The following is a 17,965-nucleotide window of genomic DNA, read 5'->3' as shown; positions in this document are numbered from 1 at the left end:
GTCTGATCGCTATGGCTAGTACTTCTAATAATATGTCAAACAGGAGTGGTGAGAGTGGGCATCCCTGTCTTGTTCCTGTTCTTTGGGGAAATGAGTTTAGTTTTTGCCCATTGAGTATGATGTTGGCTGTAGGGAGGGAGACAAAATGGCAGCCGAATAGGTGGACTTGTCCTGCGACTTCTCATGGAGCAGATAGAAGAAACAACTAAATCAAATAACATTAACCCAGAATTGGTAAATTAAACATAGCTGGTGAGACAATTCTCGGCCGGAAAGGACAGAGGATGCCTGAAGAATGGTAGGATCAAGGATCTGGGCTGCCATTTTGTCTCCCTCACAACACCTATTTTTTAATTATATGTTTTGTCATTGAGTTGTGTGAGTTCCTTTTATATTTTGGATATTAAATGCCCTTTCATTTGTTAATGTTTTTTCTTTCTCTGGAGGAGTTGTTTTTTTTTTTATTAGACTTTGAATTTAAAGTTGATATTGTTTACAGTGTATCTTTAATTTCTGTCATTAATGTCTTAAAGTTTTCAGTGTAGAGATCTTTCTCCTGCTTGGTTACATTTATTTCTAGGTGGTGGGATTTTTTTTGTTTTGTTTTGTTTTTGTTTTTTTCTTTTTGAAGTAATTATAAATGAAAAAATGTGTTTAAATTTCTCTTTCTGATATTTTATTGTTTGTTTATATAAACACAACTGATTTTTGTATATTAATTTTTGTATCCTGCAACTTACAGAATTTCTTTATTCTGATAGTTTTATGATGGTATTTTAGTTTTTTATATAATCTATTATGTCATTTGCAAATGAAACATTTTTACTTCTTTCTTTCCGATTTAGATGCCTTTTTATTGTCATCTTAATTGTAGTGTATTTCAAATTCTACCCTAATTTTGGAGTATGACAAATTACAAAACCTAAAACTGAGAGAGCTCTTGGTAATCAAAATAAATAGGCCTTCAATCACCTTGTTTGGAGGGAAATCACTTTTGTTCTTTTTTAGTTTTGATGGTTAATTAGACCATCAAAATAGTACTTTTTGAGATTAATGTTATATATTTGAGCCCATTTGTAATGGACTGTGTGATTTACTTGGCATGTGAAAGGTTAATCATACACTTTATGCAACTTAAAGGATAGTGAAAATCAGTCCTGCCTCTGCTCTTTTCCCTGTAGGAGACCATATTCCATATACATTTACTATGAGTTAAGCTTCGACTCAGGTAGAATATGGGTAATTTCCAGCTTATCTTCTATAAAATTCACATTTAACACAAATGTACACAAAAATACATATATTTTTGAATCATTATAAAAATCCATGAACTCTGTAGTATAGGTTTATAAATACTGAAGGTATTCAGATGAAATAAAATTGTTAACATCATTCATTTTTATTTGATTATGTATGCAGTTATAAGTAACATTTAAATTTCTATCCTGGTAATAATATCATGCAAGTCTGTTCATTTTTACATGTTAACTAAAGTATAACCAATTCTGACATTTGGCTGAGCTTCACTGATTTTCACTTTGATCTTCTATTTTAGATCCAGTAGAATATTAAAGACATGAATCCTAAGTACAGAGGCTAAAATAATCTTGCTTAGAGATTTGCCTCAGTTCTGTCAGAGTTTTAGAATAGCCCTGTACCACCCTGTTTGAGTGAGGGAAAAAAAGAACAAAACAATATATCTATGTGCCATTATTTAGTGGGAAATATATTGAATGGATCTTTAACACAAATGTCTTGGAATCTATATACTAGTATATAAAAGGCTAATATGCAAAGTGTCCCCTTGGGAGTTCGACCTGAAGACTGGGAGTTCGATAGCTCGCTATGATGTGTGCTGACCACTAGGGGGCAGTGCAGAATATGGAAAGGCCCCAGGCGGCAGCCGGAAGGCCCCTATTGGCCCTGATCGCTGGCCAGGCATAGGGACCCTACCTGTATACGAATTTAGTGCACCGGGCCTTTTGTGTATTATAATAGTAAGTCTTTTTTTTTTTTTTTTCCTGTGTGAAGTTTGCTTCCAAACATCAATAAAGTTGTCTTAAAAAATGTATTGGGAGATCAACTTTAGGCCATCTTATCAGTGTGGGTTGTATAATGATGAGAAAACTAGAATAATTCAGATAAAGCATCCTATTATTTTATTATAGCAATTAGAGATCACACATATATTTTGAATCCCTGTGCCTAGAATAATACCTAAGATACCCTGTGCATTCAAACAAATGTCATTTCCAATGAGTCAATAAATTCTTCTTTACCATGGAGATGGTATTAAAAGGAACTTTCTTTTAGATATGCTCTCACTGTGGACAGACTGGAGGTCCATAGGTATAAATGTCCTATTTATAACACACATAGCTTATCTATAATAAGTGGTTCTGAATTCATGCCCAGTTCTTTTTTTCCTCTCCTATTGGTTAGATTTCTAAGCCAGCATCCCTGATAAACCTTACATTAGTTTTCTCATGTTTTAGCTACAGTACGTTTTCTTATGCTCATCCTGTACTGACAGTAAGAAATCTAAATTGTGGAATAATCTGATGTTTACCATTTCATTCTCTAAATGTTTCACTGTTTATAAAGCACATGTATATATAATTTTTAAAATTATATTTAAATAAACATAATAAATCTTAACATGCTCATTGTATTATAATTCAAGCAGCTGAAACAATGTAACAGTTCCCCTGGCTACTTCCCCAATACAAGACACTTCTTAAAGGATCATCCTTTTTTTAGTTTGGTGTGTGAATATTTTTCTATGTATATACACATAATGAACACATATAAAGGTAATTTTATTATGTATTACCTATTTTAGTGTATATTATATTGATAATCTAAATGTGTCATCAAGCTTTTGATTATTTTATTATTATTACATATATATTGATAAAGCAGTTATTCTGTCTTGCCAGTACTCTTATATCAAGAGAATCCATCTTATCTTTAAACTGATGCATAATATACTGTAGTACATGTTGACAGCTCCTCTTCTACATTCTTTAAATTGGATAATCTCACCATTCCTTCATGGTCATAGTAAGAGGAAGAGTGTTTTGGACACAGCAGGATGCTACCATAGTCAACAGTAAAACCATGTTAATTCCAACATGAACTTCCTGGTCTCCCAGCTTAAAAACAACATGTTGTCACAGCAGGAGGTAGAGGAGGTAGAAAAATGCAATTCTGATCAGATTAATTTATTTATTCTGCCTGACAAATAGGTCAGTGAAAGAAGCAATAGACTGTAGTGGTTTAGATTTTCTGAAACACACTTGAAATTATTTATTTAAAAGAAACTCCAAACCCCTCACACTTAGTTCCTTCCTTTTAATCTAATCAGGATTCCAGCCACAAAATATTTTGCAGTGATTTGAAAGGTCCCCAACTGTGGCTTTATAGTGTTGCCTGGTCCAAGTACTAACTAGTCTGGTAAATTCAACATTTTGCATTATTATGTGAATGTAATTTGCTTCCTAGGTTCTGTGTTTGGTACCTGCACAGCCCATACTTATTGATAAAAGTACTGCTAGTTGTGTTCATTCCAAGGGGGTGAAGACAATATTATCTTTCTTTTACTAAATTAAGCACGAAACCAGATGTTTAAATACAGATATATCAGTTGGTATTAAACTGACCTGTCTTTTTCACTGCTTTTGGATTTTATTTAGTAGCTTAATTGAAGCATATTTGTCATATCGAAGATATTTTAAAAGTCTACAATTTGCTAAGTTTTGACATAGGAATACCCCAGAGAAAACAATGACACAATCAAGACAGTAAACGTATGAAAAGTTGACATAAATTCCTAAAGCAGTCTACAAAATTTGCAGGGCCCAGTACAAAAAAATGGGGATCACTACCAGAAATGGAGATGTAAATCACCTTTCTCAAGGGTTCACTGCCTTAACTCAAACTTATAAAGCTTGGGAGCAGCTGTCTGCTTTGAAATTTCAATTAAGAAAAGGTACTGAGCCCCAGGCTGGGTGGCTCAGTTGGTTGGAGCGTTGTTCCATACACTAAAAAGTGGTGGGTTAAATTCCCGGTCAGGATACATACCTAGGTTGCTGGTTTCATTCCCAAGTCATGGTGCATACAGGAGGCAATGGATTGATGCTTATCTCTTTTCTCAATCTCTCTCCCTGTCCTCTCTCTTCCTCATTCTCATTCTCATTCTCTCTCTCTCTCTCTCTCTCTCTCCCTCTCCCTCCCCTCCCCACCCTCATATCTCTCTCACTCCTTCTCCTCTCTCAAAAAATCATTAAAACGTATCCTCGGATAGGATTTTAAAAGAAATTGGGAAAAAAAAAGAAAAGGCACTGAGGAATGGTCACTTCCTAAGTTATATAAATGTCTTCTCACTATGTTGTACATGTGAAACTAATATAATACTATATGTAAAATGTACTTGAAATTGTTTTTAAATACAGAAAAAAAGAAAAGTTACTAAATTGTTAAAATGTACTTTCCCTATAAGCATTAATTGTAGAAGTATTGCAATTTTCTGTGCCTCACTATAACCCTAAATGAATATTAAATATTCATGAATCAAGTGACCACAAAAAAGTAAATAAATATTAATAAATCAAAGTGAGTGAATATTACTTTTGGTAAGGAGTTTGGAGCCATAACACTTTCACTATAAATCAGAAAGGTGAGAGTAAATAAATAAATAAATAAATAAAACAATTATGATTAAAGCACTTTTTCAAAAATTCAAATTTAGAAATTACCATACATGCAAACATATATGATCTAAAATGATAAGATTTTGAAAGATATTACACAACATCACAGCTTTTTAAATTATGATATCTTAGAGAAGGTGGTGATGACCTCCATGGGACAATTGATATAATGATAAATTTAGCATAAATATAATGATACTTATAGAAAGTAAATAATCTTGAAGTTCTGTAATGTCATTTTAATAATTTTCAATATTATACTTTAGTTTGTCACTTTTAAGATTTTTTTTTCACTTTTTAACATCTCTGAATATAAATGGACTATCTTATAATTAACTAGTGGCCCATTATATGAATTCATGCACATTGAAAGGAAATTAATTAGAAGAAATATTTTAATATCGCTATTTGCCCTTTCTCTATAATAGAAATGTCAACCAAATTCATGATTGCCAGTGACAGATCGAAACACACCCATGCAATTAGCGCCAGTGAGAGCTTTACATGTATCGCACATTCTCGAGTCAGCTTAGCCTTTTATATATATAGAATAAACTTGCTTAATTAGACCTGCTTTCTGATTTAGGTAAACTTTTTCCAGCCCAACTTCTCTTTCAGGTAATTGTAATTGTCAGCAACACAGTAGTAAATATCAACATGAAGCAGATTATTATTGTAGATCATGCAGGGAGAACAAAGGCTAAAATATTTAACTCAGCAGTGTTTGACTATATTCTGCGCAGTGAGAAAACCTGAAGTCATTTTCAAGGTCCACCATTTCTTTCTTCTTTTCAGTTGGGTCAAGTTTCTAAATTTCTAAATCTCTGTTTTCCAGCTAATGAAAAGAAAATAGGATTCTACTGAGTCTCCTATCTACCTACTCCAGGACTTCTGTGAAGATCAAATAAGATGAGGGATGGGAAAACGCTTCACAGACATTTGGTGAAAGTATAAAATGTTTCCACCTGACTATAAATCAAGTCGTGTTTCTGGGCTGAAGAAACTGCCAGGAGGCTAGTCGCTAGGGAGAGGAAGCTGGGCATTGCTTCGTGATGTCATTACCCGGATGGACATTTAGCCTATTACCCTTTTATATATATAGATGGCAGTTCATGACTTAATTGGCAGAATGAGCTCAGAAGAGGACAAGGATCCTCCCATAAGATGGTAGTCCTGGTCAAGTTGTTGATTTCAGCTTTGTGATTCCCTGAGCCAAGAACTCAGCCATGCTTTACCAAACTAAGGAGCCATGGACACTGTAAGATAATAATTTTGTGCTATTTTAAGCCACTAAGTGTGTGATAATTTGTTGTAGAAAACAAATACAGCTAGTACTGAATTCCCTCAGTTATTTTTGCTTGTTCAGTTTTGGTTTCGGTATGTGAACTTCCCCCCTCATTTTTTTACAATTTTCATTGTATATAGAATTCTGTGTTGTTAATTGCTTTGTGTGTGTGTGTGTGTGTGTGTGTGTGTGTGTTTTCCTTCTTAGATTGTTGTTCTCTCAGCACTTTAATATATTGTTTTCTGCCTTCATTTTTTTTATGAGAAATTTTTTATAATTCCTATTTTTGTTTTGTTGTCTGTAGTATGTCTGTCTTTAATGTTTTTTCATGATTTTCTGTTCAATATTTGGATATGATATACTTTAGTTTATATGTTTGTGTTGGAGGTGGCATTGATATACTGTTTGGAGTTTTCTGAGCTTTTCAGATTCTTAAGTTTGGTGTCTGTCATAAATGTTGGAAAATGTGTGGCCAGTATTTCTTTAAGTATTTTTTTTCTGCATGGTCTCTTCCATAGTACCTTTCCTTCTGAAATTCCAAATGTGCCTACATTAATCTGTTTGATCTTTTGTCACAGCTCCTGGATGCTCTCTTCTTTGTATTTTCACTCTTTTGTACAGCTTTGTTCTACTTTATGTTTATTTCAAATTACTAATTTTCAAGTTTACTAATTCTTCAGCTCATTTTAGTTTTCTGAAGAGTCTATCAAAAGTTTTTATTTGTCTCTGTTATTATGGCTTTTATTTTTAGCATTTACATTTGCTCTCTTTTTATAATTTCCATCTCTTCATTTTGCATTTTGACCATGTTTTCCATTATATTTAACAAGTTAATTACAGTTATTTTGTTTTTTTTTTAGATAGTTACAACATCTCTCATATCTGAATATGATATCTACACTAATAAAAGAGAAACATGGTAATTAGCGTACGACCGCTACCCTTTTCGTTGGCTAATCAGTGAGTATATGCAAATTAACTGTCAGCCAAGATGGCAGCCGGCAGCCAGGCACTGAAGCCAGCATGAGGCTTGCTTGCTGCAGACTCCAACGTCCCCCGCCTCACTTGCCGGCCTATCAACTGCAACTCTAAGCAACTATGTACTATGTTGCAAATAAGAAGCTAAACAAAACACCAGAAATCAGCTGGACTGAAAGCCAGGCAGACCGAAACATTGTATCCATGTTTTCAGCAGCGAGGCCTCAGAGCTAAAGCTGGCCCAGAATAAAAAAAAAGAAAAAGAAAACAAAGAGCGGTTGGAAGCTTCAGTCACTCGCCAGCCGGAAAACAGCCCTCAGCACCTCACCCAGACAGGCCAGGCACCCCAGTGGGGACCCCCACCCTGATCCAGGACACCCTTCAGGGCAAACCAGCCAGCCCCCACCCATGCACCAGGCCTCTATTCTATATAATAAAAGGGTAATATGCCTCCCAGCACCGGGATCAGCGGAACAGCGAGACTCCCGGCACTGGGATCAGCGTGACGGGGGCAGCGCCCAAACCCCCTGATCACCCTGTGGCTCTGTGTGTGACAGGGGGCAGGGCCACAACCTCCCTATCCGCCCTGCTCTGTTCGTGACAGGGGAAGGCACCCCAAACCCCTGATCAGCCCTGCTCTGTGCCTGATAGGGGGGAGCTCCCCAATCCCCTGATTGCAGTGCAGCTGTGTTTGATAGGGTGCAGCACACCAACCCCCTGATCGGCCCTGCTCTATGTGTGACAGGTTGCTGCGCCCCAATGCGCCCCCCCTCCCCCCCTCACGGGCCCTGCTCTGTGTGTGACAGAGTAGAGCCATAACCTCTCCATCGGCACTGTCCCGAGTGTGACAGTGGTGGTGCCCCATCCCCCTGATCGGCCCTGCTCTGTGGGTGATAGAGGGTGGCGCCCCAACCCCCCTCCACGGGCCTTGCTCTGTGTGTGACAGGGTGCAGCACACCAACCCCCTGATTGGCCCTGCTCTGTGTGTGACAGGGTAAAGCCATAACCTCCCCATTGGCCCTGCCCTGAGTGTGACAGGGTGCAGCACCCCAACCCCCTGATCCACCTTGCTCTGTGTGTGACAGGGGGCGGTGCCCCAACTCCCCTATCGGCTCTACTCTGTGAGTGACAGGGGGGAGCTCCTCAACCCCCTGATCGGCCCTGCTCTGTGCGTGACAGGGGGTGGTGCCGCAACCTCCCCATCGACCCTGCCCTGAGTGTGACAGGGGGCGGTGTCCCAACCCCCCAATGGGCCCTGCTCTGAGCCTGACCAGGGGCTGCACTTAGGGATTGGGCCTGCCCTCTGCCACCTGGGAGCAGGCCTAAGCCAGCAGGTCGTTATCTCCCGAGAGGTCCCAGACTGCGAGAGGGCACAGTCCGGGCTGGGGGACCCCCCTCCCTCCGCCCCCCGAGTGCACAAATTTTTGTGCACCGGGCCTCTAGTTGATTATGTTTTTGTATCTTATTAGTTTGGTTTTTTCTTTAATATCTTTCATGATTTTTTTTATTGGAAGTTGAAACTTTAGTAGCTAGTAGAAACTGAAGTAAAGAAATTTTCTTTCTGGAATGGACATGACATTTCATTTTCTAGGCCTCATTGATGTGTTTCAGTTAATCAGCTAGGAGTAGGGCTGGATTTGAGGTTTGTTATTGTGTTTACCCTCGCTTCACCATACACTTCCAATTCCTGCCATACCTGTTGCTTATGGTAGAGATTGGATTGCCAGAATCAAGTCTGTTGGACTCTCAGCTTTAGTTCCGACAGTTGTGCTTTGGTTCTGACAGTTGTGCTTGTTTACCTCTGATCCCTTTCCCCCAGTGATTACTGGAAACTTGTTAGCTTGGTGACATAGAATGTTGGTGGGTTGGGGAAAAGACAGAATGTTCTCTGACTTTTTCTGAGTAAGCATTGGCCTTTAGCAGTCACAAAGTCCCTGGGTCCTGTGAGTGTGAATTTTAGAATTCTTCTGCTCTGTCCTGCACTGTAGTTTTGAGCCCAGGTTTTTTTTCTTGCCTATTCCCCAGGATAATTGTTTTATCCTGTTTCTTTACCCCAGCTGCACTGAATTTTCACCAGTGGCCTTAGGGCAAAAATATGTGTAGTCCTATCCCAGCTTATTAATTATTCCGTGCTGGGATAGAGACCGTGAGAGGGTTCACCCTGAGATTTGTGCCCATCCTTCACAGCTTCTCTTCCCCTCCCCCGGGTCACCAAAACAAAAATTTATGCAGGACTCTCCCTTATTTATTTATGTGTGCCCAGAGACAGTATCTTCAGGCAGGTGGCAATCATTTCAATTTCTATAGCCTCCCCCTCAAAAATATTTTTTCCACAGTATTTCCTATAACTTGCATGTGTAAAGATGCAGATCCCAGTGAGTACTCATGTTACCTTTCTCCCTGCCTGCACGTGTCTCCTCTTAAATTTGGGGCCAGTTGGTTGCTCTGCTCTGTAATGGGTTGATAAAGAATGTCTTTAATATCAACTTAGTTTGGCTTTTATTGTTGCTGTTGTTAATGTAAGTAGGTGAGTGACACTCTTTGCAACTTTCTATGACCTGTAGCAGCAAACAGAATTACTATTTTTGTTTCAGACATACTTATTTTTCATTACATGTTATTTTTGCTAACACATAATGTACTTTTGTTATTTTACATGAAGTAAGTTGTATTTAAAATGTTCTAAGTTTAAATTATTAAAGAGTAATATATAAAGATACGACCCACAAAACAAAAGCTCTTTTAAGAGATTGCTTAAAAATATAGCTGGTAAGAGTATAAAGCAGTACTGAAACCAAAATGTTTTAGAATATCTCTTGTAGACTTATATGGGGATCAAGGAATACCCCAAGTAAAGGAGCAGATCTGTTTGTGTGTTTTTGAGTCCTATCTGCCCGATGGTACTTCTGCTTGAAAAGGAGTGAGACTTTGAAAGCATGTTGATGATTTTAGCAGTTCTTCAACAATAATTTCAGCAACCTCATGAAATCCTACATCTTTTTTAAGATCTGTAGTTGAAAGTTGCTCTAATTTTCTATTATGTTTGCACTGTAATGTCAGGTGTTCTGTACATCTAGGATTCAGTAATGATTGTCATTCAAGGTCCAGCTGGAATAAATGATAATGTTAAGTGGTGAGCATTTTTTAGAGACTTCTTTTAAGTAGTTAGTGCATTAGTAACTATTTGCCCAATGAAACAATTTTTCTTTTTAAAGAACTTTCTAACTCTAGAGACTTGGATAATGCATGGTTAGATAAGGTAAACAACTCTGTAATCTAGAGCTTTAATCAATGGTAACAAACTTGATGTTATTTTTTGTTGTATGGTTCAGAATATTTTCCTTGGAAAAGTGTCATGCATGATATCATTTGTGTGTTTGTGTGTGCATATGTATCTATGCAAATTCCCCCCCCACACACTCATACACACAGGTTCTACCCAATTGCCACAATCATTTAATTAGCCAACCAAGATCCTATGTATCACATTTATAAAATGGTAATGTATATGTTAAGTGAAATAGGATATTTTGCTCTAATTCTTGTCTTAATGAATTCCAGTGTTAATCCCACATGACTCATCTGTCAGGAAGTGTGAGATTCAAAACTGTTCCTTTTGTTGCCTTTCACTCACTGTGAAAACAGAGGAAAGAACAATCCCTTTGGCACATTCATCAAAACTATGATCAGGCTGATTAAAATGCAGATATACTGCAGCTTATGTTTTATCTGCAGTCCAACAGAGATACCTGAATTATTTGACTCTCATTGTTAACACACTGTTTCCATACCTTCTTTGCTATTGTTTGCTGCCGTTACTGGCATATAATTAAACAAGCACAACTGGAAATTTTGTATGCACATTTCCTCTCTGTGTCTCTCTGATATAATTTAAAACCTGTCTTCCTACCAGTAATGTACTCCTCAGGCATAGCATAGGGCGGAATGTTAATTTAGTGGTGTTCTGCACTGTATTACCATTGTGTGAGGAATCACAAATCTTATATGTTTTTAAATTCTAATACTTTCTATTTGTTGTTTTTTCCATTTCTTTTAAAGAATTTGCCACTTGATACAAATATGCAATTTATAAGGATACATACACAACATATAAGGAATACAAAGCCAGATGCCAAATAGTATTTCTATGAAACACACAATAACCCTATATAATAAACTCTAATATGCAAATCAACCAAACGACAGAACCACTGACAGAACGACCGGTCACTATGATGCTTACTGACCACAAGGGGGCAGACACTCAACAGGGGGAGCGCCACTCAGCCAGAAGCCAGGCTCATGGCTGGCGAGAGCAGCGGCGGTGGTGGTGGCGGGAGCCTCCCCACCTCTGCTGCAGGCAGGTGGTAAGGAGCGACAAGTCCCGGACTGCAAGAGCCCCGGACTGCAAAAGGGCAAAGGCCAGACTGAGGGATCCCCCCAACCCCCCAGTGTACGATTTTCATGCACCAGGCCTCTAGTGCTAAATAAAAATCTTATTTAAATTTTCAAGCAGAGAAGGGCCTTTGTGTGTATTTTTTTTAATTGAGGTAACATTGGTTTATAATATATAGGTTGAAAATGTAGGGCAATATAACCCAACATCTGTAAGGAACTACATTGTGCTTTTCACCAAAAATGTACTTTCCTTTCATCACCATATAATTGAACTCTATTTCCAATTTTGCTCTTCCATTCCAATTCCCCTCTGGTAATTACCAATGGGTTGCCTCTATGAGTTTATCTTCATTTGTTTTGTTGGTTTGTTCATCTGCTTGGTTTTTCTTTTTGTATTCCACATATGAGTGAATTCATATAGTACTTGTCTTTTCTTTCTGACTTATTTGACATAGCATAATATGCTAAAGGTTCATCTATGTTGTCACATGTGGCAGGATTTCATATTTTTTATGGCTGAGTAGTATTCTATGTATATGTGTGTGTTATTTCATCTACAGTCCAACAGTGATACCTGATTTATTTGAATCTCTGAGATTCCACAGTCTGTTTCATGCTTCTGTGTCTCTGGATCTATTTTGTTCATCAGTTTATTTTGTTCATTAGATTCCACATATGAGTGAGATCATGTGACACTTATCTTTCTCTGACTGGCTTATTTCACTTAGCATAATACTCCCCAGGTTCCTCCAGGCTGTCTCAAAGGATAAGAGATCTTTTTTACTGCTGCATAGTATTTTATGGTGTAAATGTACCACAGCTTTTTTATCCACTCATCTACTGAGATGCCTGAAAGTCAAGGCCAATTAAAGCACAGTGGCCTTCTGGTCAATACACTGAATGTCTAAGGCCACTCGGCACCTAGGCCAGTGGTTCTCAACCTGTGGGTCGTGACCATCAGAAAACACATATAGCATATCAGATATTTACATTACGATTCATAACAGTAGCAAAATTACAGTTATGAAGTAGCAACAAAAATAATTTTATGGTTGGGGGTCACCACAACATGAGGAACAGTATTAAAGGGTCGCGGCATTAGGAAGGTTGAGAACCACTGGTCCTAGGCCAAGATACCATAAGCAGGTGCAAGCACACAAGCACAACAAAGTATACTGCACATGTGTGTCCTTCTGCAGCCAAAATATGATTGATGTAACTATTGGCACGAAGCCTTCTTTGTCTCTGGAATAATATACAAGTTCCTGACCAGCTAGTGTGCTGGATTTTGAAGAAACTGGAGAGACAGAGCTGAGAGCTGGTACTGCTATGGTGAAAGGCTAAGAGCTCATGGAGAGCTCAGATATAGCTACCATATTAACCAGCCAGTGTGCTGGGCAGAGGAGTGTGCTGGAGAAGCTGGAGAAGCTGAGGCAGGTTCAGAGGATGTAGCTGCCAGGTGTACTGCTGAGCCAGAGAGACAGGAGAAGATGCTGAGGCAGAGAGCTCTGGTGCCATTACTATGTGAGGCAGTGAATCTAGGGGGCAATGTGCGGCTGCTCAGAGAATAACTGTGGGTACAGCGACTGCTACTACTGTGTGGGAAAAATATGTATTTACCAGCTGGTGTATTGCTGCCTGTACAGGACTTGTTGTGAAGGACTGTTTTGTCTGATGGCTATATGGCTACTGGCTTCTGCAACAAATACTCATTCTTACATATCCACAACTTTTCATGGCTTCTCCATCTAAGACCCGAGGTCCAGCCCCATGCGGAGGGGCTCAAACCCAACACCTGTAACTAGTGAGTAGAGGATAAAGGAGGAACTTGGACTAAGATCCCAACAGTTAGTACAGTGGGCAGGGTTCAAGAAGGAACCTGCCCTGGCGTAGTCGGAAAGAATTTAGAGGAATTCACGGACTCAGAGCACCAGAGCTGTGCACTGCTCTGGCTGTGCTCTAGCTGTGTCTGACTTCTACCAATGGGCAATTGGGCTGTTTCTGGATCTTAGCTATTATAAGTTGTGCTGCTATGAACATAAGGGTGCATATATTCTTTCTGATTGGTGTTTCAGGTTCCTTAAGATAGATTCCTAGAAGTGGGATCACTGGGTCAAATGGCAGTTCCATATTTAACTTTTTGAGGAAACTCCATACTGTTTTTCATTATGGCTTCACCAGTCTGCCTTCCCACCAGCCATGTACCAGGGTTCCCTTTTCTCCACATCCTTGCCAGCACTTATCATTTGTTCATTTGCTAGATGTTTTCTTTTAAATCCTCATTCACTTTACATCACCTAGGATTTCTCAGTTACTCTACTAGATGACATAATCTAGGCACTTCTCTTTTATTCTTTCTAAAAGAACCACTTAGCTCCTGTATACCTACAAATAGACAGAAAATAGAAAAGGAAAATATATCAGAGAAATATGAAGTTATTTTAAGTCAAAATCAACTTCTTCCTTCTCCATTAGTTTTTATACTACAGAATTTGAAATAGGGATCTTTGAGAGTTAATGTCCTTTGTATTTGTTTCATATCTATGTAGCATTTGGTTCAGCGCCATAAACAGAAGGGATATTATTTATTTTTGTTATTCCTCCCCCACTCTTGTTACCAAAAATAATTTAATTCAAGCATTGGTAATTGTGGAAGCAATCCTATATAATAAAAGCCTAATACGCACATTGTCTCCTCAGGCAGTCGATCAACCAGGAGACCGGGAGTTCGACCACTCACTATGACGTGCACTGACCACCAGGGGGCGGTGCAGAACATGGCAGGTCTCGGCGATGCAGCACTGGCAGCAGGTGGCAGTGGAGGCTCTGCCGGCCTTAATGGGCCCCAACGAAAGCGGGAATGCGGCAGGATGATGGAGCAGGTGAGCAGGCAGTGCCAGGCCAGGGCAGGTGAGAGCGGGTCCGCGATCACACCGCCACTTGGGGCCCGGCCCAGACTGATCACCCTGCAGACAGCTACCAACAGTGGTGGCAGGGGAGCCAGGCAGGGGGGGTGGGGTGCAGCCCTGATTGATCACCCCACAGGCACGATGGTGGAACAGGTAAGGGGGCAGTGCCAGGCCAAGGCAGGGTGCCAGGCAGGGCTGCAGGGCTGTGAGGCTGGGGGTGCAAGCTGGGGCCCGCTCTCTGCAGGCCATCCTGAGGTACCCCACCAGTGCACAAATTCGTGCACCAGGCCTCTACTTTGGATATAATCACATTTCAATTATTGTTATGGTATAACGATAAATTATACCATCTGATGCTTCTAGAGGTAGCAATATACTATATCTGACCTTGCACAATTGTAAGAACGAATTAGTTAAATAAATTCTGAGGGTGAAGTTTTAACATTTGGTGTTCAGAGTTTGAGGACAGACATTCAAATATATTATTTATGTAGTGACAACTTGGTGTCAACATCTTGGAGGCAAGATTTTAGGATGAATTATTCTTATTTCATGGCAAAATAATAGTAAAACTCTAGCTACAGAAATACTAGCATGAGTACATAAGGCCTCTCTATATACATCCCTGTGTATAGTTTATTGAAATATAAGTTACAGTAGCAAAACAGTGGCAAAAATTTAAATGGTTATAATAAATGACTCTTTAAATATAGTAAAAGATTAGAATATAATGCAAAGCAATATTTCCAAAAATTAAGATAGATTTATATGAACTAAACCAGGAATCAATTCATGATATATTTTTTAATTAAAAATTAAGTTTTTTAATGTTATGTATGATACTATTTTATTATGTAAATGTATTAATTACATGGATAAATGTTTATGCATAAAGTTACAGTTTTATGACCTGGGTGAGGGAAAGCATCAAACTGCTAGCATTGGCCACCTATAAGGTTAATACTTGAAAGATCAGGCAGAGGAATTTTCCTAACTTATAGAATTTAAAAGGAAAATGCAGGATTTTAGATGATTTTTACACTTTAGTAATTTTCCATCCTTTCTATAAAAATTATGCAATTTTAAAAATAAAAAAAAATATTTTCCAGTTGTGCTTTCTTGGTGCTAGGTCGTAATATAAAAGTTTTAGCTTTGTGTGTAGTTGTCATCTATTAGTGCTGATGATTGACTAAGCAAATACATTTCACACAACTTCTCTTGGAATTCTGATCCAATTTTCAACAATGCAGTGGCTGAAAAAGGATAATCGTTATATTTCCCCTCTTCCAGTACAATCTGACAAATCCAGGCTACCAATGCAATTCGGTTTGATGAGGTCATTTAGGTTCCCATCTTGTCCATTCCATATTGTTTTCACAATTGTGTTCTTCAACAAAGTCACAATTGGGTGGCTGCATATCTTGTTGAAGAAGGAAAGAAAGCCCAAAGAAACAATTTCCTGTCGGCAGGGGAAACCCTCAGGCAGGGACATTTCATTTTTGCTGTCATTCCATTGCTGATAACTTGGTCACATGATCACACGTGTATATGTATATCCTTTTTCTTACTCTGCCCCTAGACCAGTGATGGCGAACCTTTTGAGCTCGGCGTGTCAGCATTTTGAAAAACCCTAACTTAACTCTGATGCTGTGTCACATATAGAAATATTTTTGATATTTGCAACCATAGTAAAACAAAGATTTATATTTTTGATATTTATTTTATATATGTAAATGCCATTTAATAAAGAAAAATCAACCAAGAAAATGAGTTGACACGGTGTCATAGGTTCGCCATCACTGCCCTAGATCATCATATAATGTTTCGTGCATACATTTTAATTTCAATATAATCTTGAAAATTTGTTATTTGTGTCAAAAATTATTGCATTGTCTTAGAGTGGATGACTTTACTTAGATTCCAACTACCAAAGCATGAAAAAGTACTGTATTTTGTCCAATAGAGAAATGAGGTTAAAATATTAATAAATAATAAATGTTCCTTCCAACTTTATTGGCCATTTCAATTAAGTGTTGTAGATCTGATGGCCTCTTTTTATTCTAATAGGTTGTGTTCTTTAGAATTTCAAATAAGGTTGTCACATTAATTAGAATTTTCATTCAGAATATAAATTATAGCCCTGACCAGTGTGGCTCAGTTGGTTGAGTATCGCCCCATGCACAGAGAGGTGTCCAGTTTGATTCCAGGTCAGGGCACATGCCCAGGTTGCAGGCTTAATGCCCAGTAGGGGGCATGCAGGAGGCAGCCAATTATTTCTCTTTCTCATAGATGTTTTTCTATCCCTTACACTCTCTCTAAAATGTGTGTGTGTGTGTGTGTCTGTGTGTGTATATATATATTACTATTTATATATATATATATAAATATATATATATAAATAAATAAATATATATATATATATATATATATATATATTACAAATTTACTCGTAAGTGCCCCCTAAAATAGTTGTTAGGTAGAGATGCTGTGAGTGACGTTATTATAATTTACCACAGTTTGTTATAAAATTGCTAATGTCCTGGAATAAGGAAAATAAAATCATGGCTTTAGCCATTTCCTTCTAAATTTTAAAATCTATCAACCTTGGCATCTTTAAAAGAATGTGTATATTTTGAGATTTTTATAAATTATGTATTGGTACCAAAAACTAGTACACTCTAAGTTTTTAATATTTCTCAAACAAAACAAGTATTATTTTCTATGAGATTAATGAAATCTTTTTTTAATTTCTACCTAGTATTTTAACATTTCACTTTCTTTAATATCATGTAATTACTTTTAACAAAGGTTGATTTAGGTCATTTCCTAATGATGCATCAGTGAGCATAAATTGCTATTCAATTGTGTCAGCTTTCTACTCTGAGTCAATGACCCATAGAACCACTTATACCACAAATGTAAAATGATTCCGTTAACATACAGCAGTCTTCTAGTTTCCCTAATCATTAGAAAAAGAGCACTTAATATAGACATTCTTCATTCTGCTGCTGTAACCTATAAACTAAACTATCTCTTTATTTTAATGTGAAATTTCTTGTTACTCTTTACACTATCTACTGTCCAGGCACATTTCAATTATTTGTCATTAAGCTTCTATCCTGATAAATATTCTCAAACTGTCCTTTCAAAGACCACATTTTAGTCAACAAATACCTTTGCCCTTCATCCCCAATATTACAGTCATTAGAGGCCCAGCGCACGAAATTTGTGCATGGGTATGGTCCCTAGACCTGGCCTGCGATCAGGGCCATCTTTCCCAGCTGCCGGAAGCCAGCCCCGTCCCCCACGGCCACACACTCCTGGTTCCCGTTCTCCATTGATAATTGGAGCCTGCTGGCCAGGGGGAGGAACTGAGAGGTTGGCTGGCAGGCCCCAATGGAACGTTGTTCCACTGTCCAGTCGATTTGCATATTACACTTTTATATATGTAAATTGAAGATAATGTAATTTAGTGGTTATGCCACATTTATATATGCCTGAAATTCAAATTCCATCTTTGTCAACTTTAATGTATACCATTAAATAAGTTACTTAAACTGTCCAAGCCTTTTACTTCATGTGGCTATGCTACTGTTTTAAAGAGATTATTTTACATTGAATTAAATAAGTTACAAAACACACTTACAGCCCTAGCTGGTTTGGCATACTGGATAGAGCATCAG

Source organism: Myotis yumanensis, unplaced genomic scaffold (genome assembly GCF_028538775.1).
Source record: "Myotis yumanensis isolate MYYU_CA2020_CCGP unplaced genomic scaffold, mMyoYum1.0.hap1 SCAF_12, whole genome shotgun sequence".
NCBI classification, from domain to species: Eukaryota; Metazoa; Chordata; class Mammalia; order Chiroptera; family Vespertilionidae; genus Myotis; species Myotis yumanensis.
Note: the sequence above shows the minus strand (reverse complement) of the source record.